Source organism: Trichomycterus rosablanca, chromosome 4, assembly GCF_030014385.1.
Source record: "Trichomycterus rosablanca isolate fTriRos1 chromosome 4, fTriRos1.hap1, whole genome shotgun sequence".
Taxonomy (NCBI): domain Eukaryota; kingdom Metazoa; phylum Chordata; class Actinopteri; order Siluriformes; family Trichomycteridae; genus Trichomycterus; species Trichomycterus rosablanca.
This window is the reverse complement of record NC_085991.1, coordinates 27,811,369-27,837,529: the sequence shown is the minus strand read 5'-3', so window position 1 is coordinate 27,837,529 and position 26,161 is coordinate 27,811,369. Positions and strand designations below refer to the sequence as shown.

Genomic DNA, 26,161 nt, shown 5'->3' with positions numbered 1-26,161 from the left:
TTAAACGGACAGCTAGAGGCCTGGTAAAAATCGCATTTTAATGGCCAGTGTGATATTAGTGCATGCTGCAGAGATAACAAAAGCAATAAGCAATTGTAAATGACTGGATGGGGAAAAATTGTTGATTTGGCTACACGAACAGCAGGGATTGATTGTTTTATAGTGAGTTGGAGGTTAATACATATTTTTGCAATGCAACGTTGGTGTTATGTTTTGTAGAGAATGTTAAGGTCAGAAATACCATAAAACTTGTGTGTGCACCAATGTATTCTGATATAAACTATATTATGCCCCTATTCCACCTTTTTACAACCCCTCCCCTGCGTTTCCTCTCACCCCGTATTTTGCGTTCTCATCTGTTCGTCATAGCACTCATAGGTCGACATTGCCAGTTGGGCAATTCAGAGCTAGATATTTGACATGCTAGATATCTCTCTTAGGTCTCAACATCTCGATATTGACATGACATGATATAGAACCGACATCACATTCGCCAAGAGGCAGAACAACATGAACCATTATTATCTACATAATGCCAGATTATTATCATACAGTGGAACTGCAGAGGCTATAGAGCAAACTAACCAGAATTACAGCGATTAATCCCAACACTCAACCCGGTAGCACTATGCCACCAAGAAAGTTCCATGAAGGATATACAATGTATAACACATAAAGACCTTCAGCTGGGGCTCGGCGAGCCGCTCGGATCGAGTTGTTCAGTGGTTCACACATAGCGATTGAGAGCCGAGATTGATCGCCAAGCAAACGCCGAATTGCTCCCGAGCCGGCAAATCTAACGGCAACCAGTTGGCGAGCAAAAATCAGGGCAAAAATCGTGTCGTGTGAACTAGGCATTAGGTTGAAGTTTGCTAAGAAGTCCAGTATTTTCTCAGGTGGAGCCATTTCAGTAGGTCCTACAGAATTCCTTCTAGATAAGGTTTTCGGCTTGCAGGTTTAAGAGTTGGACAGTTAATTCTTACAAGCTTTATTGCTAAGGGAAAGATGCACAATTGGCATGTTTGGTGTTCTGGATACATCATTAGATAAACACAGATTTCTGGTATTATTATGTCTTCTGTTATTTTCCCCTTTTTTGTTAGTTTTGTTGCTCTCCCAGAGAGAGTTGCAGCAATTTAAATTTCTCATGGGAATGAACAGGGTGGGCAGTTAATTTATTATATTGCTTGCAGTTAAATGGTAGTCTGGGGGAACGTAGATTGTGCAGAGAGTTACAGGTCTTTGTGGATTGGAATTTGACTGTGGATGGTGTAACGGATGGATATTCCCCCAGCTGAAGGTCTTTATGTGTTATACATTGTATATCCTTCATGGTACTTTCTTGGTGGCATAGTGCTACCGGGTAGGAACCTGGGTGTCCTAAAAGCACACATCTGGGTTTTCCCAGAGCATGTCTTGACCAGCTGATTGATTGGAGCGTGGCTCTCCAACATCCTGTCTAGGTGTAGGAGTCAAAGCACTGTGTTGGATCCTTGCAGCTTCATCTTGTCACTACCCTCAAATACCAGGATCTCTTTATCCACACAAAAGTAGCTTGAAGGTGCTAAGGACCTACTCTGCCATGGGGTTCCCAGAGGGTTTCACTTTTCCGCTGTATTCATTCAATTTTATCGCCCGCATTGTGTGTAAACATGTTTGTTAAGAGAGAGAAAGCAAATGAACGAGGGTGTATGTGGGTGTGCAATGGATTTGTGTATCTCTACGTGGTTGCAAATGTACCTCTGGACTTTAAAATTTTTGTCCTTTCAAACAACAATGCATTTAATGATGCAAAAGCTACAAAAACATTCAAAATAACTAGAATAACTAATCACATCTGCCAGTTTCATGGTAGCATGGCTACAGTAACAGCGGGAGCTTGTAAGCATTTAAGAAATGTAACTACACCAACACAGTGGTCACCTGCAATCATAGCAGCACTCCCATCACTATGGAAACCTTACTTATCGGCATGGAAACAGCCAAGCGATGAACAGATCCCTATTTACTCTGATATAACTCCTCTAGGTCAGTTTCTGCATGATGTATTGTCCATAGCGTGTGTTGCTTTTGTGTTCGGAGACTATTTAATATAAAAGGACTATGATACACGGTGCATGCTTAGACGTGTGAACACACACACACACACACACACACAGAGAGAAATGTACGGAATGAGGAAGCAGAACTTTCTGTCACAGATCCAGAATTTTTGCATTACTGTTTATAAATAATGAGATAGATAAAAAAGATCGAGTTGGCTGGCAAGTGTGCCAACATTGTGTTATGAACTGTAATCCTCCAAAAGTCAACACTGCAGTTCAGATAAGGAAACTAACACAACACAGAGCAAGGATGCTGTTAAATGCTTAATAGAGCATCACCGGTCACAGAAGGGGAATGAGTCAGTGTTTAAGTGCATTTAGGTCTGAATTATTCTTGCTGGCTGACTATGCGTATGCATGCACGTGCAGCTTTGAATGGAGTAGCAATGGCATGAGCTTTTTCTGTGTACCTGAGGGTCTACATCAAGTCAGTGCAATATTAACAGTGTCATTATCCTCTGGATTAAACATATTTAGTATAAACAAATTATTTTGGCCACATTCTCTACAGTTAACAAACCTGACAAGTCTTTTCCTGCATCTTATGTTGGACACATTTAATAGCAAACTAAGAATAACTAAGTGGGTAGCACTGTCGCCTCACAACTAGGGCTGCAACGATTAGTCGACATAATCGATAACGTCGACTATAAAAATTTGTCAACGTGTAATTGTCGACGCGTCGTTATTATTGCAACGAACTAAAGGGACTGCAGGGGGCGCAGCATCGCTTCCATGGCGCAGCGGGGAGTTTATGAAGACAGAGAGGCAAAGATAAAGAGACCGAAACTTTCTAAAGTATGGGAGCATTTCAGACAAAATAAACCAAAGAAACGAGCTGAATGCAGACACTACAGAGCAGAGTTGTGGTTTCACGCCAGCAACACGGTGATCCATGAGCATCTGAAATGCGAGCAACCTGCAGCCATGATGACCAGCATTATTCAGGACAGGTAAGTTTTTACACTGCTTCATTCTTTAACCAATGTACTGTAGCTAATGTTTGTTAATGTTAGAGTACCTGTCGGAAAACTTCCTAAGAGATCGCTATTTTTTAGGTTTGATAGCTAAGCTAATGCATTAAGTGCAATAGTTAATCAGTGATTTATTAGGAGTAACGTTATATAACAACGTTATAGCCTAACGTTATTTTTTGCTCACGTCGATGAGAGAATTCATTCTAAATAATAAGCGTTCTCCACTTAATAGTAGCTAGTTAGCTCAGCAGATAATTCAGTTAAGATATTTAACCTGTTGTGGTTTAGTTGGCATAGCCAGTACACTATTTGTAATAAACTATGATACATAGCCTTCAGTTTGTGATAATTAATACAGCTTTCTCTTTTACTCTTTCTATTAATAGCACTAAGCAATGGAGTGTGGATGACTTTGACCAGAGAAGAGGTTCATGCACCCCTCAAATGGCTGAGGTCCTCACAGACAGCATTCACATGTTTCTCAACGACATGTTATATGTGTTTTTGATTTCCAGAGTGACATAACATAACAGCTTCTAATGCTGTCCAAAGCTTTCTTATTTAATTGAATTTTTTTATTGTGATTGTGTATTAATGTTTCAAATATATTTGATTAAACTATCAAGCTTAAGTTTCAAATTCATGTTTCATGGGTCATTATTTTAATTTGATGTTGGAACTTAAATAACATAACAGGGTTTTGTTATGTTAAGGCAGAGATGGAGGGTATGACATAAATAGTCGTTGACTAGTCGACTAATCGAAAAAATAATCGTCAGATTAGTCGACTACTAAAATAACACTGGTCAACAGAGATTTTGTTTCTTGAACACTTTTGGGTGTGTCTTAGGTATTTTGAGCTGCTGATAACAAAAATCACCTCAAATTTTTCCTATCACGTACCATTTTATTGATTCATGCCTCAAGGCTGTCTTGTTATACAGTGACAATGTCTATCCTTCAGTACCTGTTGCTATGCTTTACACATGAAGGAAACATACCAGAACATGGAACTGTTGTTGAAACACATCAAGTACAGCAACAACAACTGAAACAGCTGGAGATTTAGAGTGGCACTGCTTCTTGGATTGCAGCTCAGATATACCAAGTATTGCTGCTTCATTTGCAATTGGGACAGTCATAAGAAGAATCATATTACACTAAAAATAACTGGCCAATTCATCAGAATTTGACCCCAGGGCAGAACAATATTGCACATAAACCACTTGTGGACCCAAAAAAAAAAGATATTCACTTCACTTAAAACTCGGGCTGATGAAAGATTTTATAAAGGCAACGAACAAATAAAAAGCAAGAAGAGTTCGCAAGAATAACTGATACCATGATTAGTGAAGGCATTTCTGTTGGTCCACAAATGCGACACATCATGAATGATCAGTTCAAAGAGCTGGTGGTGAGACCTGAGAAAATCACTTGGAAATCATTCCGGGATGTTGTTGAAAAATTCTTTTTTTGCAACTATCGAGCGCCAAACTTCATCAAGCTGGGTGACAACCTTCTTCAAGCTTACAAAGTGATGAAGTGCAACGTCACTGAAAATTCATTTCCTGCATTTCTTCCCTAATCTTGGTGCAGTAAGTGATGAGCATGGCGAATGCTTTCACCAAGACATTGCCACAATGGAAAAATGTTACCAAGGCCACTGGAATCCGTCAGTGCTGGCTGACTATTGCTGGACACTAATACGAGATGCACCAGATGTTGAGTAGAAACGAAAATCAGCAGCAAAACACTTTTAGCTCAGTTGAACTAATGACACGTATACGATTTAAATGTGTTATAATCAGTAAAGTTAATCTCATGTTTCTCAAAATTTCTATGTGATACAGACAATCAGAAACTACATTTGTGTTCAGATCAAATGGGTCTGTCACAATCACCAAAAATCGTAATCATCTCTATGTAGTCTGTGCTGCGCCTTAAAAGAACAAGCCAGTAAAGTATCATTCTCCTAATAATTTGTCTATGTACAGTTTATTTTCTACTTTATAAACTCTAAACTACAATGACACTCGGTTATATTAGCAATCGGTTAGACAAAATATCCAAGATGTTGAAGTGTAAAGTAGCTAAAAACACGACATACTTGGGCAACTGAGATAACTGTTAACTGAAAACTCATAACTGATTATGTGGACACTGGGGAAGGGGGGGGTCTCTAAACACGGTCAAAAATGTACATATTCATTAAGGTAGCTGTGCTGTGTATTGTAGCTTCCATTTATTCTATCATTTAGAATAGAGTGTTATTTAACTGCCGTGAAATGTGGGAAGGTCCGTGAAATTAAGCACATTTTCATTTAAATTTAGTAGGGTCCTACATATGACTAAACAACTGAGCGGTTAACCTCCTTCCATGCATTATGCATGGTCTTCTGATTCCTCATTAATGATTAGAATTAACTTCAACTGGTGACTTGTACTTCTATGCTCAATTGAATAGGGTCAGTTGACTGCACTCTTCAGGTTAATGCACAATCATTACAATGACTTACTTCAAATCACTGGGTGCAATGCAGAAACATTTATTTATTTAGATGTTTTACACCGTGTTTACACAACGGTTATATTCATGGCAAGAAAGGTAGGTAAGTTTTTTTTAATCAGTCTATAGCCCTTGTCAAGCAAATTTGTTTTTATAAGCATTTTTAGCGCGTCCACTTTTTACCCAATCGCATTATGCTTCCTCTCCACTGGAGCTGACCCCTGCCCTGATTGAGGAGAGCGAGACTGTCACACGCTGCACGAGGCGAGTTCATATGCCAATCAGCTTTGTGCACGGAGAGCCACACCCTGATCAGCATTATTCCTCAACTCTGTGCAGGAGCCATCAATCAGCCAGCAGAGGTCATAATTCGTTCAGTTATGAGGTCCCTATCCGACTTATCCTACCCTATGAACAACAGCCAATCGTTGTTTATGCAGCCGCTCAGCCCAGCTGGATGGCAGAGCTTCGATTCAATACGATGTATTTGAAATCCCAGCTCCGGTGTGCTAGCATGTTTTACCACTGCGCCACCTGAGTGGCTATAAGCATTCTTTTAGACACATTTTTTTTTAAATTGATGATTGTTTTTATTTTGGCTTGGTTAAAAAAAATGTCCATAGTTTTTGGTAGTGCTATACATTGTAGTTCTCGTAAGTATCAATGCAGTAACACATCCAAGACAGGACATCAATACATCACGGTGCCTCAGCAATCCCCCAAACAACGCAAAGAAAATCATGGCTGTATGTAGATGCCCAACTGGCTGTTGGGACCACTAGGGATTTGAACCCTGAATTCCAGAGCCTGGTGTGATTTACAGGCATCTTGTCAAGTATGCGGTTCCTTTCATTTCATTTTCATTAGCCGCGGTATTCTGGTCATGGCGGTGGCGGATCTGGTTCCACTGGGAAACACTGGGTGGAAGGCACAATACCCTAGGCATGGCAGCAATCCATCACTGCAAGTATGTTGTTTGTAGTAATAGGCTTTGGGGCTGTTTTGCTTTTAGTAGAACTGGTGCATCAAAGTGAAAGGGATAATACAAATGGAACATTACCTCTAAATAATTTAGAACCTTTACAGACCATTAGGCAGGATGTTGTACTTTGGAACATCTGGTTATTACTACAAAACATGGCCATCAAAGGAGGTCTTAATTCTTAGTTTCGGAAAATCCACAGCAAACAAAATATAACTTGGGATAAGAGTATCAATTAGTAGGAAGTGTCAGGAATTTTAATTAAAAACTCAACGTACAATTTTTGTTTAAAAATCTAGGTGACCGTAGTTCAGGTGGTGCAGCGGTAAAACATGCTAGCACACCAGAGCTGACATTTCAAACTCATCGGTTCGAAACTCAGCTCTGCCAATCGGCTGGGCTGGGCGGCTACATGAACAACGATTGGCTTGTTGTTCATACAGGTGGGAGCCGGACGGGACCTCATAACTGAGGCAATTACGACCTCTGCTGGCTAGTTGTTGGCGCCTGCACAGAGTCGAGAGATAATGTGTTTATCTGGGTGTGTCTCTCCATACACAAGGCTGATCTGCATATGAACTCGCCTCGTGCAGGTGAAAAGATGCAGTGGGCTACTGCACATGTCAGTCTCGCTCTCCTCAATCAGCAGTGGAGATCAGCATCAGTAGAGAGGAAGCGTAATGTAATCGGGTAATTGGATACAACTGGCAGAGAAGTTAATTCCTTTGTTTCTCACTGAGGGGGTGAAATAATCACCTGACCAGGTGTTGGTGTATGTTGGTCCACTTGGCTTTCAAAACAAAACATGCACAATATAGACCGGCTACTCCAAATTGCATTACACCATAAAATGTAGCATGCTAAATCAAGCAAGTGGAGCATGTTCCTCAAGCAAACCAACAACACATGAGATTTAAAAATGGGTGAAACCTTTGCACACCCTAACACTATCCATTAGGAATAAATTAAGAATACGTGCAGAATAAAAAAAAGCTATTTAGATGTATATTTCATCTTTTCCCAAGGGTGGCTTAATATTTATTGTATTAACTAGGATAGAATGCTATAATTGTTGCAATACTATTATTGAAAATATAATTTTTTTTTTGCTAGTAAAGCAGAAATGCATTATTATTTATATAAAACCAAGCAGTAAAGCCACTAGCAAGGACATTTTGTATTTCTAACATGCTCACACATACTGTATAATCAGTGAAAGAGAGAGATAGTCACGATCGGGTCCTTGATGAGCTGAGTGAGTAGGAGCGAGCTGTATTGAGTGATGGTGGAGTGATCTCTGCGACTACACCTCCATCAGTGGGCCACTGCGTAGGCGAAGCACATTACACAACTCCACTTACTACCTACATGCTACCAGTGCAGGGCCAAGGTGTGTACTAACAATACTAAACAGCGTGCTAAATTAGCCAGAACAATGGTTTCGGTACTATTTTAACACTGTATTTAATATTTAGTACAAGTGTTGGAAACGTCTATGGTTTGACAATAGACTCTGTGCCCAAGATGCAGCGGTGATGGATAGTGTCACTACCATCAACAAATTTCTTAGATTAGATACGTGTCCTAGTAGCAAGGTGGATGTGGCCATTTATTCATAAAATTGGCTGGGAGCTTTTTAGGTGGCATTGCTAACAAGCCTGTAAAAAAATCTTTAACAGGGGTTTTCAACCTGTCCAACTTAAAAATAGGGCTAACAGTGAAGATAAATCTGTGACAAAAACAATGACTCCTGTTATAGGACGTGTGTGTGTGTGTATGTCTTTAAGAGAGGTGTAAAGTGGGAGATGCTCTGTTCACAATATCGCTACAAGTGAGTCAGAAGTCGATTCATATGAAGTGAAGCATGTGCACGTTCTAAGTTTCTCTCCTCAGTAGTCTCTCTGTTTTTTACTGTTATTAATGAGTGCTGCGGTTTCAAATAAACTCCTACTACTACGGAACATTTTGTGTGACTCGCTTACAGGTCGGACGCCTAATTACACTGGCCATTACCACAAAGCGAGAGCCGAGTCAGACTCATTCTGTACGTGGAACTAAAAGTTAACTCCTCTTAGTTTTCTGACTACGGACAAAAAGCAGGAATCAGGAAAGGTAACACTGAGGTGTTTCAGTCTAAGACTCCCATAACAAGGCGATCCGTTCTGATATCACTGATGCCGATTACCAATCTACATCTTTTGGCTGTCAGTCAAAGCAGAGTATCGTGAATTAGCGAACTTAGCAACTGATGTACTTTTGCCTCTACTTGGCTCTGTAAGATAAAATTTTTTGCTCTCATCTACATCAAAAGCAAGTAAGGTAGTAAATATTTAAATCAGCAAAATTGCATTGTATGTATGATGTACTGTACAGTGGGGCCAAAAAGTATTTAGTCAGCCACTGATTGTGCAAGTTCTCCTACTTAGAAAGATGAGAGAGGTCTGTAATTTTCATCATAGGTACACTTCAACTATGAGAGACAAAATGAGAAAAAAAAAATCCAGGAAATCACATTGTAGGATTTTTAAAGAATTTATTTGTAAATTATGGTGGAAAATAAGTATTTGGTCACCGACAAACAAGCAAGATTTCTGGCTCTCACAGACCTGTAAATTCTTCTTTAAGAAGCTCTTCTGTCCTCCACTCGTTACCTGTATTAATGGCACCTGTTTGACCTCGTTATCTGTATAAAAGACACCTGTCCACAGCCTCAAACAGTCAGACTCCAAACTCAACCATGGCCAAGACCAAAGAGCTGTTGAAGGACACCAGGAAGAAAATTGTAGACCTGCACCAGGCTGGGAAGAGTGAATCTACAATAGGCAAGCAGGTTGGTGTGAATAAATCAACTGTGGGAGCAATTGTAAGAAAATGGAAGACAAACAAGACCATTGATAATCTCCCTCGATCTGGGGCCCCACGCAAGATCTCATCCCATGGGGTCAAAATGATCATGAGAACGGTGAGCAAAAATCCCAGAACTACACAGAGGGACCTGATGAATGACCTGCAGAGAGCTGGGACCAAAGTAACAAAGGCTACCATCAGTAACACACTACGCAGAGAGGGACTCAAATCCTGCAGTGCCAGGCGTGTCCCCCTGCTTAGGCCAGTACATGTCCAGGCCCGTCTGAAGTTTGCCAGAGAGCATATGGATGATCCAGAAGAGGATCGGGAGAATATCATGTGGTCAGATGAAACCAAAATGTGTTTGTGTTATATAACCATACACAGAAATTACTGGAAGTGATGATTTCCACCAGCTGGTTGCCCATATTATAGATTCATCGGTGTAAATTAAGAAGTTAATGGCAGCAATTGGCATTTTTCTGAATATTTAAAATGCTTACAGATAAAATTTAACAGCTGATATTGGACCTCAAATGAAGTTTACAAGTAAATTTAAAGTAAACCGGTTTTATTTTTTTCTTTCGGAATGTAAGAAAACATGCTGGATTTTTCTCAAACCGATACTTGTATTTTCTAGATATTGTCTAGATAAGAACTAGATAATACTGTTCACACAGTGCACACTTCAAGTACATTACAGTTATTCAAATTAATCCAATGTATATGTTTAACAACTGAGTAGCTCTGCAGTGCTGTAGGAAAAAAAATTGCCTGCATCCAAGCTATTGCTTAATGTTCTTTTATTTTTACAAAATAAAAGTAAACAAACTTAGTGCAGCATTGTAGTAGTAAAACTAGAACACTCAAAATGAAGTGAAGGTTCTTTTTGAGGAAAATCTGCATCTCTGCCGTGTTAGTGGACAGCCGGTTCCTCTTCTCATCATATAATAATAAACTCGCTGTATTCGACTGTGTTTATTTTTTAGGTGCCGTATCAAATTGGTAGTAATTGTAGATCGTTTGGTTAAATGATATCTGGTTTGTTTCTTATGAGCCACCGTAAATTCTTATGAGCACGTATGCGTGTTGAAACTGTAACAAACTTTTCTGTGGTTGTATTGTGACAATGGTTTGATGGACGTTTCTATGCAAAGTGAGTGTGTTTTGATCCTTTGGGGCTTCCATAGTGCATGGAATAGCGTGCTTGGCCAACGTAATTCCGCTATTCGGTACCGTAACAGAAGAAGTTAATAAAGTGTTATGCTCCCGACAATTTGTGAATATACCGTGTATTTATTTCTTTATTAAGCAAGTGCATCACTACGACACTCGGTTACATAACTAAGCCAATCAGAGTGCTTGATACTGAGATGTCGTTCAGTCTTGTAACACGTAAACTCGTAAAAGCAGTATGTTATGGTCCTTAAGTTTTCATACTCGGATTAAAAGTTATTGTTTTGTAAACCGGTGTGATCCTTGACTCACACACCATATAAATAGTAAAATTCTTGATCGGAATCGGGACATCCCTAATGCTAAAGGTTAAAAAAGTGTTGGAGTATATCCAGCTCTGTCTGAAAAAAGGATTGTTGGCTATCAAAAAAAATAGGGCTAACAGTGAAAATAAATCGGTGACAAAAACAATGACTCCTGTTATAGGACGTGTGTGTGTATGTCTTTAAAAGAGGTGTATAGTGGGAGTAGGAGTAGGAGTCGATACGTATGAAGCGAAGCATGTGCACGTTCTAAATTCTGAGTTTCTCTTCTCAGTAATCTCTCTAAGGAAACATGCTGGATTTTTAACATGCTAAAGGTTAAAAAAGTGTTGGAGTATTACGCCAACTCTCTCTTTCATCTACTAATGCTTCTATCAACATACACTTTACCACACCCACCTAACCCAACAACAGTTCATTAGTCCTGTACAACTATGAGTATCTAACTGTGATCTTAGTTTAAACAAACCAAGAAAAACACTGTGGGTCTTCCTCCTAGCTGCCATCTGCCCAGCTACCAATAAAGCCCATTCCACTAAAGGCACCATCATTATATTCCACACACATTGTTAAACAAAGCCAATTACCATCCCTTCTGTAAAACCACCAGTTCATGAGGTTGCTTTTCTATTTAACGTTATTACAGGAATTTGGACTTTCTAGATAACAATTAAGGCAATTGCGCTGTGCATGGAGAAGCAAACATCCAAGCTGTACTGTCTTTTCAGCCAATTAGCGAAAGATAGTGGAAAAGCTTGGCACTGATTACTGCTGAGTCACATTGTGTATGCTAGGCCTTCTGTTCTAACCACAGGACTGCCACATAGCCTGGGATAAAAGCAAAATCTCACTGATCTGACGTGCAAGCTAGTGCCCATGTATGTGCCCTACTGTATGCCTGCTAGTTTAGCCAATATATTAATGACAAAATTTGCATGAGGTTCCAAGTACTCAATATTCCTCAGAACTATTGCTATGCCAGCAGATGAATTATTTACTCTAAATTCCCTCTGGGTGTAAACAAGTCTGAAAGTGGCCTGGCAACTCTGCAGACTATAGGCTAGACTGTATTTGTTTGTATACAGAGAGTAATAAAAAGACATTTATTTACCCATGTTTATATACACTGATCAGGCATAACATTATGAACACCTTGCTAATAGTGTGTTGGTCCCCCTTTTGCTGCCAAAACAGCCCTGACCCATCGAGGCATGGACTCCACTAGACCCCTAAAGGTGTGCTGTGGTATCTGGCACCAAGATGTTAGCAGCAGATCCTTTAACTCCTGTAAATGGATCAGACTTGTTTGTCCAGCACATCCCAGAGTTGCTCGATTGGATTGAGATCTGGGGAATTTGGAGGCCAAGTCAACACCTCAAACTCATTGTTGTGCTCCTCAAACCATTCCTGAACCATTCCGTGCCCATTTTTGGCCGCTTTCAGTGGTGGACAGGGGTCAACATGGGCACCCTGACTGGTCTGCGGCTATGCAGCCCAATCCGCGACAAACTGTGATGCACTGTGTATTCTGACACCTTTCCATCAGAACCAGCATTAACTTCTTTAGCAATTTGAGCTACAGTAGCTCGTCTGTTGGATCGGACCACACGGGCCAGCCTTCGCTCCCCATGTGCATCAATGAGCCTTGGCCACCCATGACCCTGTCGCCGGTTTACCACTGTTCCCTCCTTGGACCACTTTTGATAGATACTGATCACTGCAGACCGGGAACACCCCACAAGAGCTGCAGTTTTGGAGATGCTCTGACCCAGTCGTCTAGCCATCACAATTTGACCCTTGTCAAACTCGCTCAAATCCTTACGCTTGCCCATTTTCCTGCTCACACACATCAAGTTTGAGGATAAAATGTTCACTTGCTGCCTAATATATCCCACCCACTAACAGGTGCTGTGATGAAGAGATAATCAGTGTTATTCACTTCACCTGTCAGTGGTCACAATGTTATGCCTGGTCAGTGTATGTGGAACATGGAATTCGGGTGTCCCAACTGTGCCATAAGACTCCATGTGAAGCTTGGTGATGCTGCAGCTTCAACTAAACTAAACTGTAACGTTACAAAATTACATGTCTGGAATGTATACAAACTTATACCGGTACTAATATCAGCCATCGTCCCACTCATTCTAACCCTTTGGCCGGCTTTATGCAAAAAAAAAAAAAAAAAAAAAAAAAAAAAAAAAAAATATACAGTGTTCTCCTGAGCTAAGACCATTTAGAGAGAGAGAGAGAGAGAGAGAGAGAGAGAGAGAGAGAGAGCAAACAGGAGTGTTTTGTATTGTGTGTGTGTACTGAAAAGGATAGGGAATTATGAGTGGGAGTGATAAATGGCTATGTTCCAACCAAAATGTGTACCTCTCTACATCCTGATGAGTGTGTGTTTGTGTATGTGTGTGTGTATGAAGTTCATCCTCACCCTAACGCTCTCTGGCTCAGCTGAGCCTCAGGCCAGCATGATAGTGAGCAAATACACCACCAGAGCCAAACCTAACCCACAAACAACATTCAGTACACAGTGTAAACAGTCGCTCACACCATCCAAACACCGTGTCCTTACTAAGAGGCCATTTTAGACAGTCATTCACCTCTAATAAGCGCAGGTGTGGTCAATATGATGCGGTCAGTAGAAAGGACGAAGATATAAGAACATAAACAGTTGAATGTTTCACAATACTTTCTATTTGAGGTGTTACTTGTGTGAATGAGTTTCACTCTTGATGCTACTCTCTCTAGCTCAGAACAGCCTCAGGCCAGGATGATGGTAAGCAAATACACCAGCTGAGCCTAAATTCACCTACAAACAATGCTGAGTATACACTGTAAACACTGCCTCACACTATCCAAACATCATCCACACACTGGTCTTACTGAAAGGCCATTTAGGATGGTTGTTCATTTAAAGTGACTTCGATCTGTTCCAGAGTCTGGACAGCTGGACACAGAATAATGTTGGTCAATGTCATGTTTTATTTACTTGTGTGTGGATGATATGCATTCTAGTCAGCCTTAGGCCAGCATGATGGTAAGCAAATACTCTAGCAGAGCCAAATTTAACCAACAAACAACAACATAATTCTTTTTGCTTGTTTTTTATATTTTATATATATATATTATTTATGCATTTTCTCCCATTTTTCTCCCTTTTAGCGAGTCCAATTACCCGATTTGCGTCACGCTTCCTCTCCACCAATGCCGATCCCTGGTCTGACTGAGGAGAATGAAGCTAACCCACGCCCCCTCCGACACGTGGGCAGCATGCCGTATGCATCTTATCACCTACACTTTGACGAGTGCAGTGCAGCTCAGCACTGTGTATGGAGATACACACCCTGAGAGCACTCTTTTCTCATCTCTGTGCAGGCGCCATCAATCAGCCAGCAGAGGTCGTAACTGCATTAGTTATGAGAGAGACCCTATCCGGCTTAACCCGCCCATATCTGAACAACAGGCCAATCGTTGTTCATGTGGCAGCTCAGCCTAGCCAGCAGGCAGAGCTGAGATTTGATACGATGTATTCGAGATCCCAGCTCTGGTTCCGGAGTGTGTTTTTACCACTGCGCCACCTTGGCCTTTCTTTTTGCTTGTTGGTTCATTCCAAGTTTACCAAAAAAGGTTCGGACTGTTACCACTGTGTTACATCAACTTTTCTTTTAAATGGATAGTGGTAGCTCAGTGGGTAAGGTAAAGGACTAATAATTGGAAGGTCACTGATTCAAGCCCCACATCTGCCAGGTTGCCACTGTTGGCCCCTTAAGCAAGGCGCTTAACCCTCTCTTGCCTGCATTGTATATCTATGGTCACAATTATAAGTCACTTTGGATAAAAGCATCTGCTAAATGCCTAAAATTTAAATGTTTTAACAACATTCTGCATTAGTTTGAGAATGTGGGTACAATTCACTGGGCAAAAGTTAGGAAACACCCCAAACAGGTCACCAGTCCATCACAGAAAGCACACACACAAACATTGACACCTAGTTAGTAGCTCCAGTTAACCTGACTGCATGTCTTTGGGCTGTTGGAGGAAAACTGGGCACCTGGAGGAACCCTATGCCGACACTGGGTGTACCTGCAAAGTGTACACAGAAATGACCCAGACCGCTCCACCTGGTAACCAAACCTAGGACCTTCTTTCTGTGAGTGCTACGCACCAAGCCACCCAGCCGCCCCTGTTTTCATTAAAAACTTCTAACATAGTTCACGCAGTTCAATTTTTTCTTACAATTTCACCTACTGTCTAGACTTTTTTGGAATTAAATTAAATAACTTAGTGTTATTTATAATTCTGTAATATAGAACAGAACCAGGAGTCTGGGGTTCAAGTGGTGGAATGACTTCCCTTGTCTGTCTGAACATCTGAGTCTCTTGCTGTCTTTAAAAAACGATTAAAAACCCACCTTTTTACTAAACACTTAAGCTGACTTGTACTTACTTACTAACATTCATTTCATTTCTTTATTTACTTAAAATAAAAAAATTAAGTAATAGAGTTCAAGCAGATTTGTGTTCTTGGACTGTTGTTTACTTAAACTAGAGTAAGGTAATGTTTACTATGGAAGCACTTCTGTAAGTCGCTCTGGATAAGAGCGACTGCTAAATGCCAAAAATGTAAATGTAAATGAGAGGATAAATTATCTGTTGGATATGAATTTAAATATTCTGGAAACATAAAGAAAAACATTTACAAAAAAGTGGATTATATCCCTAATGGAACAACACACAAATATAGATTTGATCTCAATTTGAAGAAGAGAAGCTCAAGTAAGCAGCAGTTATGATTTTACGCTGCTGTGTGGTTGATCTGGGTCGTGGTGCTGCTGTTTATCGCGACCTTTCATTTTGGAGTGATAGCAAAGCATTATCAAACATTGAACTTTTTGGGTAAAATTTAAGTGGCCTGCCATTGTATTTTGTTAAGTTTACATTATATCGTATCGTATATATATCGCTACTTCTCAAAAGCATATTGAGATATGAGTTTTTTAGTCATATTGCCCAGCCCTAGGTGCACGTACATTAAATACGTTTCTTAAACTTTTTAAGCTGCATGTCTTATATGCACCCACAAAAAAACACAAGGCAAGTGACACCCATTAAAAGCAGACACAAAAATATAAACTCTGCAAAATTGCTAATTCTAATGTGATTTTTCTACATGCCATCTTTAGCTAAAATTGTTGTTTATATTGTTAGATTAACAAAATCTATGTTCAGTCTTAAGGTAGGTTAAAGTTGGGTGAGGTGCAAACTGAATAAAAGATCATTTAATGCTTGTGAGACTGGTATAAATTTTAGATAACAAAGCATAAAGTGTTAGACAACAAAGTGCATTAGCAACCATTCATTTGTGCAGAGAGAGCACTGTCCACACAAACCTCACATCCTCTCAGACGAACACATTACTGCTCTCATTATTCTGTAAGAAGCTGGAATATGCATTCGTACAGTTTAATGTAAGCATAACCTTCCATATTACTAATAAACTCCACTCCTGAGCTGACTCGCAAACACTCGGAGGGCTTTTTGTACTGCTGTGTAAGAATTCTTTCATCGTTCAGTCACAGTGTTGAACATACTGTAGTTTTATGATTACATCATGAACCTGAACTACAAAGCTTTTAAGCAGAGCAGAGCTTCACTATTTCACATCAGAAACCAACAAAAGGGTTTTTCCTCAGGCCAACAACCAGACGATCCTCGATTAAATAGATACAGCCCCGGTTTAAACCAATGTTCATGCCTGCAGCATTTTTTTATCTTATTTTGCCCAGCTCAGTTGTTGCTGGTAACCAGTGGGTGGGTTTTAAGGCACTCATTTAATTCACCAAAAATAAACACAGTTTTAAACACATTTCTGTCTATTTTTGGCAGTTGTAGCCTAGAAAGTAAGATACTGGACTAGTAGTCGACTAGTAATTGAAAGGTCGCTGGTTCAAGCCCCACTACTGCCAGGTTGCCACTGTTGGCCCTTGAGCAGGATCCTTAACCCTCAATTGCAACACTATACTGTCACAGTAGAGCTGGGCGATATGACAAAAAAACTCATATCTCGATATGCTTTTGAGAAGTAGCTATATAAGATACAATATAATGTAAACTTAAAGTTCAATGGCAGGCCACTGTCATTTTACCTTTAATAAATAAGCATTAAAAAAAAATCCTGGCAGCAGCACTGTGTTATAACCGCTGCTTACCTGAGCTTCTCTTCTTCAGATTAAAACCAAATCTATATCTGTGTGTTGTTCCATTAGGGATATAATCTACTTTTTTTCTAAATGTTTTACTTCATGTTTTCAGAATATTTCCAGAATATATACAGTGTATCACAAAAGTGAGTACACCCCTCACATTTCTGCAGATATTTAAGTATATCTTTTCATGGGACAACACTGACAAAATGACACTTTGACACAATGAAAAGTAGTCTGTGTGCAGCTTATATAACAGTGTAAATTTATTCTTCCCTCAAAATAACTCAATATACAGCCATTAATGTCTAAACCACCGGCAACAAAAGTGAGTACACCCCTAAGAGACTACACCCCTAAATGTCCAAATTGAGCACTGCTTGTCATTTTCCCTCCAAAATGTCATGTGATTTGTTAGTGTTACTAGGTCTCAGGTGTGCATAGGGAGCAGGTGTGTTCAATTTAGTAGTACAGCTCTCACACTCTCTCATACTGGTCACTGAAAGTTCCAACATGGCACCTCATTGCAAATAACTCTCTGAGGATCTTAAAAGACGAATTGTTGCGCTACATGAAGATGGCCAAGACTACAAGAAGATTGCCAACACCCTGAAACTGAGCTGCAGCACAGTGGCCAAGATCATCCAGCGTTTTAAAAGAGCAGGATCCACTCAGAACAGACCTCGCGTTGGTTGTCCAAAGAAGCTGAGTGCACATGCTCAGCGTCACATCCAACTGCTGTCTTTGAAAGATAGGCGCAGGAGTGCTGTCAGCATTGCTGCAGAGATTGAAAAGGTGGGGGGTCAGCCTGTCAGTGCTCAGACCATACGCCGCACACTACATCAAATTGGTCTGCATGGCTGTCACCCCAGAAGGAAGCCTCTTCTGAAGTCTCTACACAAGAAAGCCCGCAAACAGTTTGCTGAAGACATGTCAACAAAGGACATGGATTACTGGAACCATGTCCTATGGTCTGATGAGACCAAGATTAATTTGTTTGGTTCAGATGGTCTCAAGCGTGTGTGGCGGCAATCAGGTGAGGAGTACAAAGATAAGTGTGTCATGCCTACAGTCAAGCATGGTGGTGGGAATGCCATGGTCTGGGGCTGCATGAGTGCAGCAGGTGTTGGGGAGTTACATTTCATTGAGGGACACATGAACTCCAATATGTACTGTAAAATACTGAAGCAGAGCATGATCCCCTCCCTCCGGAAACTGGGTCGCAGGGCAGTGTTCCAGCATGATAATGACCCCAAACACACCTCTAAGACGACCACTGCTTTATTGAAGAGGCTGAGGGTAAAGGTGATGGACTGGCCAAGCATGTCTCCAGACCTAAACCCAATAGAACATCTTTGGGGCATCCTCAAGCGGAAGGTGGAGGAGCGCAAAGTCTCGAATATCCGCCAGCTCCGTGATGTCGTCATGGAGGAGTGGAAAAGCATTCCAGTGGCAACCTGTGAAGCTCTGGTAAACTCCATGCCCAGGAGAGTTAAGGCAGTTCTGGGAAATAATGGTGGCCACACAAAATATTGACACTTCAGGAACTTTCACTAAGGGGTGTACTCACTTTTGTTGCCGGTGGTTTAGACATTAATGGCTGTATATTGAGTTATTTTGAGGGAAGAATAAATTTACACTGTTATATAAGCTGCACACAGACTACTTTTCATTGTGTCAAAGTGTCATTTTGTCAGTGTTGTCCCATGAAAAGATATACTTAAATATCTGCAGAAATGTGAGGGGTGTACTCACTTTTGTGATACACTGTAAATCCGTTGTTTATACTGCCTGAGGTAAAGGTAAAGTGCAGGTTTTATTGTTATTTTATTTTTTATTGATTTTTAACTGTTTTTCAATTGTATTTCAGTGTTTTTATATTATATTTGTGTTGTTTTCAGTGTATAAGTGTCAAAAACCCCATTATCTTACATAAGCCGAAAATATATGCAGTTCCACTGGACCCATGGAACGCAGGTTTCCCAGACATCCTTATGGGAACAAATATCTTGAAACACAATGCCTTTTAAACTCATCACCACTTCCAGAACCAACTGACGTTGAGGTTCAAGGTACCACTGTAGTTCCTTATTTTTGAGCAAAAATAAATGTTTAATGTTTTAAGATATGCTTTGTATGAAAACTGTGGTTTACAGTAATAATACTTTTAAAGAAGCATGCGTTATAATTAACACAAAGCAAAGTTCTTTTTGGCACCTGGTATAGGACCCTGCTGAGATAGCTCTCTGCACACCTGCATACCAACTTTAACTCAGTTAACTTTTCTGTTAACAGCTGATCAGCAGCATTAAAAAGCTCCTATGACCAACTAATTGGGTGTTGCTGGACAAAACTGATATTGTGCTTTTAAATAATTTGATCATTATTTCTACCCCTGTAAGCAAATATGGCTTTACATCTTCTAATGTTTATGAAATAGCAAATTATTTTAATACCAGGCTTTGCTATGAGGAAAAAACAGTGGTTATGTGAATGAGCTTGTTTTCAGCCTTTTTTGGAATAAGGCTGGGCGGTATATTCGATGTTACTTTTTACACGATACTGAAAATGACCATATTCGTTAAAACCAGTATTCCTATAATACACAGGTTACCATCTGAGAACGTTTAAAACAGCACAAAAGTGCTGCGCTGCACACTCTCTTTTGCGCATGAGTGATAAAAACAAATCGGAGAATGACAATTTTCAAAGAATGATTCATTAGAATCAAATCAGGGAGCTGTGCTCTTATCTATGATAAAGATTCATTTGTTTTGCTTACTCTATTTCATTATGGTGTCGTCCATGGATCAGTGTGCATGTGTTTTAGTAAATCAGTCATGGTGCAGGCCTTGAAAAACAGCTGTATAAACCAATCAAAGCTTCCAAATTCTGAGGTTTTTTTTGCATTTGTCCAATGTGCGTCATTCGGGTGAGCTGGCAATGGGGAAAAATAAATAAATAAATAAAATCTCTCTTTATTGGTTGTAGATGTATAAGTGACAGCTTAGTTAACTATTTACTAGTTTCGGCTTTTAACCGCGAAGGCTGAGAGGATAAATTATCTGTTGGATGAAAATTTATATATTCTAGAAATATTCTGGAAACATGAAGGAAAACATTTACAAAAAAGTGGATTATATCCTTAATGGAACAACACACGGATATAGATTTGGTCTCAATTTAAAGAAGAGAAGTTCAGGTAAGCAGCAGTTATGATTTTATGCTGCTGTGTGGTTGATCTGGGTCGCGGTGCTGTAGTTTACCGTGCACTTTCATTTTGCAATGATCACAAAGCATTGTCAAATATTGAACTTTTTTTGGGATTTTTTTTAATGCTCATTTATTTGAAGTAATATGACAGTGGCCAACTATTGTACTTTGTTAGGTTTACATTATATAATATCGTACTGTATATCCCAAAATATATGCTCAAAAGCATATCAAGATATGAGTTTTTTAGTCATATCGCCCAGCCCTACTTTGGAACATATCAAATTTTGTAGGTTTATGTAAATATTAATCTGTTTTCAATGTATTTAAGTTTGTTTTACCATTCATTTATTTCAAAAACATTGCTACTAATAACTTTACTAAAACACACAACCCCACTGCTCTTACCAAATGTAACAACATCTGCCCATCAGAACTTATGAGTAAATATTAACTAGGGGAAATGTTATTTAGGGATGTAACGATTCACCACAATACAGTTAATAACCGATTCAAATCGATTTGACATGTAAAATGAATCGATATTCACTTGACACAGCAGAGGGCACTGGCACTATATACACCTCACCTTGTTGACGTCACTGGCGCTATACGCCTGGTTGCCAGATTCAGGGTTTTTCAGCCAAATTGGGCTTAATTCAAAATTGTTTTGCATCGTTTGTATCTACCTCAGAAATAAAGGGCATGCATTATTTAGATAAATCAAAGATCATCACAAATACAGTATTTTATTTTTTTAATAATACAATAATTTTGTAATAATACAATAATTTTGTAATAATACAATAATTTTTTAATAATTTTTAATTTTTTAATAATACAATAATTTGTCTTCAATTTCAGTTTAAAAAAATCAGTAAATACATTTAATAAATCGTATTGTGAACCCAGTATCGTGAATCGCATCACATCGTGGGTAGAGTGTATCGTTACACCCCTACTGTTATTTAATTTATATTTTATTTGTTGACATTATTGCCAGCCATGTAAGTACACAAAACAACACCATATTAAAAAATATGGTAAAACAGAGCAGCAAAGTTACTACTGCTTCTGAGTTTAGCTCCATGCTTACATAGTATTATCGTAATAAAAGAGCACATACACTCAAATGAAAAAAATTTTAGTTGAGCCCTGTGTATAACATTTCATGAAATACTGGGATTAAACAGGCAAAACCAATGTTCTTTTTCTCTGTAAACAACTTCAAGCAGCACGTAATTGGTTCTCAGATGTGAGTGGGAGGGACAATAAGATAGTGGGCTGGTGAGAAAACTGCGGGTGAGATTTCAAATGAGAGTACAAAGAAAACAGCACTTAACCAAAACCTTAGGTTTTAAAAACAGTTGTAAACTGTGCTGAGGAGCATCATAAAGGATAATTAAGAAGGTCAGTAATACAGATTAAACCTCAAACCCCAAGGCCAAGCATAATGAAAAACAGACAAGGTGTTTGGTGTTTGTGGGTTACAGCCAGCCAATACAGCATACGCCCGAATATAATAACAACCACTCCTGATTTTTTTCTTCCTTTTTGTTATTTAAAGCATCAAAAAACCATAGCACAGCCGAATAAAGTCGCCCAACGATACAGACAAGGAAGAGACAGGAAGAAGAAACACATACCACGGTTCACTTGTCTTATAAAAGTCCTGGTGAAAAGTAACAATAAAAGGAAGCAAGATCAGCTCTCAAGCTCTCTGCTAAGACATTGGAAGAAAGCCAAACCGACTGAAAACTACATGCACAGTGGATATGACAAAATCAAATGTGAAAGACTGCTCCACATTTGCTCCTTTCTCCCCCTTAAATGGGATTTTTTTTAGCCTGGTATAAGCACTTGCTGTCTTTTTCACAAAAGCAGGGGGCGAATTCAGGTCAGTGGCACAGCTGTCAAATTAGTGAAGCTCAGGAAAAAGAAGTTCCAAGAAAGCTGGAACACAGGCTGCCCTTCCTGAAACATTTCTCTGATTAACACAGTAGATCTGCTCACTGACAAAGCTGTCAAAAGCCAGTTAACCCTAGTTAACCCCTGACCTCTGTACTGGTCAATAAGTGGGTTTTCATGTACGGAATAATAGGATAACTGCAGTGAATGTGATTTTGACACTGAGCTAACACACACCTTAGTAATTAGATAACAGGAAACCTTAGAGTTAGAGAGTCTATATTATTTTACTATTGTACGGTACGTGTGTATATGTATGTGTACTTTACTGAACATCACACTACATCATTAACACCATCAACACCCTGGACTACACACTGGACCTATTATTTATTATTCACACCTGCACTTTACACAAACCGTCATACATATACAGTAAACCCTTGACTTACGAAAACTATTTTTCCCATAAGAAATAATGTAAATAGAATTAATCCGTGCCAGACCTCTCAAACCACCCCTTTACCTAACCTTTCTAATGTATTTAATGGTCTTTTTTGTATTAAATACTATTATATTTACCCTTAATCTTAAATTATAGAATAGACATTACTGTAATAAATAATATTATACAACAGTTAGTTCCGACCTTACAATCTGATTGGTTGAGAAGCGTTCTAACCGTGCTGATATTCGTAATAACAGCACGGCCTTTTCACACCACAACTGTATTACTCCGCTGACGCGTTGCCAGTAACGACAAGCTTCATGCACACAAACGCGCACGCAGGCGACACAGACTTTTTTCCCCGATCGCGTTTTAAATCCTTTATCTGATATAGTACAATCTAGCGCACTGTGTAGGGAACATAAATCAATTGTCTAATTCACTATCTAGTGCACTATGTAGGGAACATTAAGGTGTTTGTAATGCGAACAGTTAGCTTAATAGCCAAGTTAGCAACTCATAAAAGTTCTGTTATCACCCATATCCTTTGGTGTGTGCAAGAGGTTTTTTCTTTCTTTTTTCCCTTCGAAGGTTCTTGCCTTTTTCTTCTTGTTGTTCTTGCCTCCCTGAAATGAGTTTCTGCAACTTGGGATGTTTGCTTTGTAGTGTTAAACTTTATATTCGTTGTGGAACTACTTTTTGGCGTAAGGTATTGTCAATATTAAAGCATATTTATTATGAAATTCAGGGCTTCTTTGATTTATTTTCTTTCTTTATTTTGTAAAAACTGTTGTATAAAAGCAATAGAACACTTGAGGCTCGTGCCTGCGACCAAATCATAGCCGTGATGTTATTCGCGATAACACACTCCCTCTCGTGTTCTATTGCTTAAATAAACAACAATACACAGTAGTACTGTACATAAACACACACCACATTTCAGTACAGTACATGTGCTGTACCATACACCATAATAAATTTCCTTCTTTTATCAAATGTATCTACCAGAAACAACAATAACTCTCATATTTCTCTATTATTTCATTCTTTATTTCAGTAGTGTTGTATTTTGTAGGTGTAATTGCACGAAAGAAAGGATACTTTACTGAGCCGAATTCCTTCTTCTCTCTCACTCACTGTCCCCTCTGTCTGATACACAGTGACAGCTACTGGCAGGAGTAATTATACAACAACAAATGTAATAGATTTGTTCATTTTCTCTCCACTAAGCTTTCTCTGCACCTGCACACATCCATCTATACATCCATCTATCCATCAATCTATGCATCTATCCATCTATCCATCCATCCATCGACATATAAAAGCATTCTATTGTAGTATTTCTCTATTTATACCTGTTATACACTATATGACCAAAAGTATGTGGACATACAGGGGTTGGACAATGAAACTGAAACACCTGTCATTTTAGTGTGGGAGGTTTCATGGCTAAATTGGACCAGTCTGGTGGCCAATCTTCATTAATTGCACATTGCACCAGTAAGAGCAGAGTGTGAAGGTTCAATTAGCAGGGTAAGAGCACAGTTTTGCTCAAAATATTGCAATGCACACAACATTATGGGTGACATACCAGAGTTCAAAAGAGGACAAATTGTTGGTGCACGTCTTGCTGGCGCATCTGTGACCAAGACAGCAAGTCTTTGTGATGTATCAAGAGCCACGGTATCCAGGGTAATGTCACCAAGAAGGACAAACCACATCCAACAGGATTAACTGTGGACGCAAGAGGAAGCTGTCTGAAAGGGATGTTCGGGTGCTAACCCGGATTGTATCCAAAAAACATAAAACCACGGCTGCCCAAATCCCGGCAGAATTAAATGTGCACCTCAACTCTCCTGTTTCCACCAGAACTGTCCGTCGGGAGCTCCACAGGGTCGATATACACGGCCGGGCTGCTATAGCCAAACCTTTGGTCACTCGTGCCAATGCCAAACGTCGGTTTCAATGGTGCAAGGAGCGCAAATCTTGGGCTGTGGACAATGTGAAACATGTATTGTTCTCTGATGAGTCCACCTTTACTGTTTTCCCCACATCCGGGAGAGTTACGGTGTGGAGAAGCCCCAAAGAAGCGTACCACCCAGACTGTTGCATGCCCAGAGTGAAGCATGGGGGTGGATCAGTGATGGTTTGGGCTGCCATATCATGGCATTCCCTTGGCCCAATACTTGTGCTAGATGGGCGCGTCACTGCCAAGGACTACCGAACCATTCTGGAGGACCATGTGCATCCAATGGCGGTGCCGTGTATCAGGATGACAATGCACCAATACAGACAGCAAGACTGGTGAAAGATTGGTTTGATGAACATGAAAGTGAAGTTGAACATCTCCCATGGCCTGCACAGTCACCAGATCTAAATATTATTGAGCCACTTTGGGGTGTTTTGGAGAAGCGAGTCAGGAAACGTTTTGCTCCACCAGCATCACGTAGTGACCTGGCCACTATCCTGCAAGAAGAATGGCTTAAAATCCCTCTGACCACTGTGTAGGACTTGTATATGTCATTTCCAAGACGAATTGACGCTGTATTGGCCGCAAAAGGAGGCCCTACACCATACTAATACATTATTGTGGTCTAAAACCAGGTGTTTCAGTTATTTTGTCCAACCCCTGTATAACCATAATCTTGTTTGATATCCCATTTAAAAACCATGGACATAGGTACAGTATTGGCCCACACTTGCGAGTATTACAGGCTACTCTGTTTTGCAAATGCTTTCCACAACATTTTGAAGTGTGTTTGTAAGAATTTGTGCCCATGAGGTAAGAGCATCTGTGAGGTCAGCCAAATCTGTTGCTGTTGTAGCTAAACCAACCTCAAATTTTTGGGATGGTTTTTCTAAAGATTTCTTAGTGTTTCTGTGGGAATGTGGGTGCTTTTAAATAAAAGGGAATGTGTAAAGTCAGGAACTGATGTTACATAATAAGGCCTGGTGTTGAATAATGGTGTTCGGTGGGGTTTAAGTCAGGGCTCTGTGCTGGCCACTGGAGATTCTCCACACCAAACTAGTCAAATTATTTCTTTGTGCACATGGAGTCATGCTGGTACAGAAACGGCTGGAAGCGTATAATTGATTTTACACTGTTAGCAATGAAAAGAGGAGATGGAAATAGTAACATTAACATAGAATGAATTAGTAAGACTACACACTGATCAGCCATAAAACCACCTCCTTGTTTCTACACTCACTGTCCATTTTATCAGCTCCACTTACCATATAGAAGCACTTTGTAGTTCTACAATTACTGACTGTAGTCCATCTGTTTCTCTGCATACCTTTTTTACCTGCTTTCACCCTGTTCTTCAATGGTCAGGACCCCCACAGAACCACCACAGAGCAGGTATTATTTAGATGGTGGATCATTCTCAGCACTGCAGTGACACTGACATGGTGGTGGTGTGTTAGTGTGTGTTGTGCTGGTATGAGTGGATAAGACACAGCAGCACTGCT

The 26,161-nt window shown here is 39.8% G+C and overlaps 1 protein-coding gene across 4 annotated transcripts in view; it reads right to left on the bottom strand.

Moving 5' to 3' along the window:
* LOC134312289 (protein phosphatase 3 catalytic subunit alpha) overlaps positions 1-26,161 on the bottom strand; it is a 163,248-nt gene that overhangs the window by 58,046 nt on the left and 79,041 nt on the right. The gene's annotated exons all lie outside the window — the stretch shown is intronic.